The sequence below is a fragment of the Phyllostomus hastatus genome, unplaced genomic scaffold, assembly GCF_019186645.2.
Source record: "Phyllostomus hastatus isolate PE091 unplaced genomic scaffold, TTU_PhHast_1.1 phas_contig_687, whole genome shotgun sequence".
NCBI classification, from domain to species: Eukaryota; Metazoa; Chordata; class Mammalia; order Chiroptera; family Phyllostomidae; genus Phyllostomus; species Phyllostomus hastatus.
Window position 1 is genome coordinate 45,653 of NW_025333939.1, and position 1,785 is coordinate 47,437.

Genomic DNA, 1,785 nt, shown 5'->3' on the forward strand with positions numbered 1-1,785 from the left:
TCATGTGCCTTAGGACATTGTGGAATTAGTTTTGTACCCAATAGAAATGTAACTGGAAAACACACCAGTTACCTGTCACCACCAAATCCTATAAGCAATGACAGTGATTGAATCTTTATGGGTGCTTTATTCAGATGGCCGGCAATCTGAGAAGATGGTGGGTTCATACCCCAACAAACCTTCTTTCTTTCTCTTTCCTGGCCAGAATTTTTATAAAGTGGGGGTGAGTGGATAAACAAGGAGAGGTGAAGGCTTTAAAATTCAGGTTGGATTAGATGAGCAAAGCTTCAGCATTGCTATTCTGGGCAGTTAGCTGTTTCCAGAGGAGGGTGGTCTTCTCTCCCTGGAACACCAAAGGTCCAGATGCCCCAAGGCAATAATCTTCTATCAGTGCCCCAGGAGGCCAGCTGTTTTCCCAGGGGCCCGGATGGGCCTTACCTGCAGTTTCTGAAAGGAAAGTTTTAACATGCACATTACTTGCTAGACTTATAACTTTTTACCTTAAGCTAAAATTTTCCATGTCTTGAGTACCCTATCAGAAATAAGAAAGTATGTACAAGCAAAGGTTGTACAGAAATGATCAATGTAGCATTGTTTGGGATGTGACAAAAATATTTAGTATGATTACTCATTGGAACACTGCACAGCAAAGAGAATGAATAAACTGTCCTCACATGCAATGGCTTGGGGGAATCTCAGGTACATAGTAATGAACAAAAGGATACAGACATGAGAGAATAAAAGCAGAATGATTGTAATTCTGTACCCTTTATAAAAATATACTCAACTATTTACCATTTTGGCATCAATTGTGTTAGGGTCCACAAACAGTCTATGAAAGGCTAGTTTTCTGATTTTTGCTCAGGGCTTGAATGCAGGGGTATTTTGACTTTCAAAAATTGACATTTTAAAATAAACATATACATATCTTTAAAAAGTTTTTCAAAAAGCAAACACTATTTTCTATCACATTACATAAGATTGTGGGATTTCATTATTGATTTTTCAATCTCTAATAGTTTTTTCTTTAAAAGATTTTATTTATTGATTTTTAGAGAGGGAAGGGAGGAAGAAAGAGAGAGAGAGAGACATCAATGTGCGGTTGCTGGAGACCATGGCCTGTAAACAAGGCATGTGCCCTGACTTTGAATAGAACCTGCAGTGCTTTGTTCCACAACCCGTGCTCAATCCACTGAGTTATGCCAGCCAGGGCCTTTTAATAGTTTTTTATATACTCACATTTTCAAAATACCATTGTAAAGTCAAGAAAGCATACAACTTCCATAAACTATTTCATTAAATGATTATCTTTTGTCAGCAGATACTGGTACATCGCTTATATATCAGAGGTATTTTTAGCAGCCTTCACTGACCACTTTCCTTGTTCCTGCACCAGGAAGCCTCACTGCACTGGTTTTCCTTGGAGGCATTGTCAGGTGTTGCCCTTTGTGATAAGGACCCATGCCTCAGGGCCACACAGCCATTACAAGGGAGAAGGAGATTATGAGAAGACTGTTCTCTATGCCATACTCAGTGGGGAGTGCCTGTGATATCAGGAAAACCCTGTAGATATAGAATATTTTTCTCTCTTAAGTCTTAAATTGTGTTGTGAATCTTCCCCTCTCAACTCATACCTAAAGAAATCCATTCTATCAGAACATAAAACCTCTGGGAATTAATTTAAATTATCTATTTTTTAACAATATATTGCTCTTCATACTCTGGATGTCATGGGAAGTGAGAGTTACACTACAGGGCTCCCACATTTATGAAGATGACCTTTGG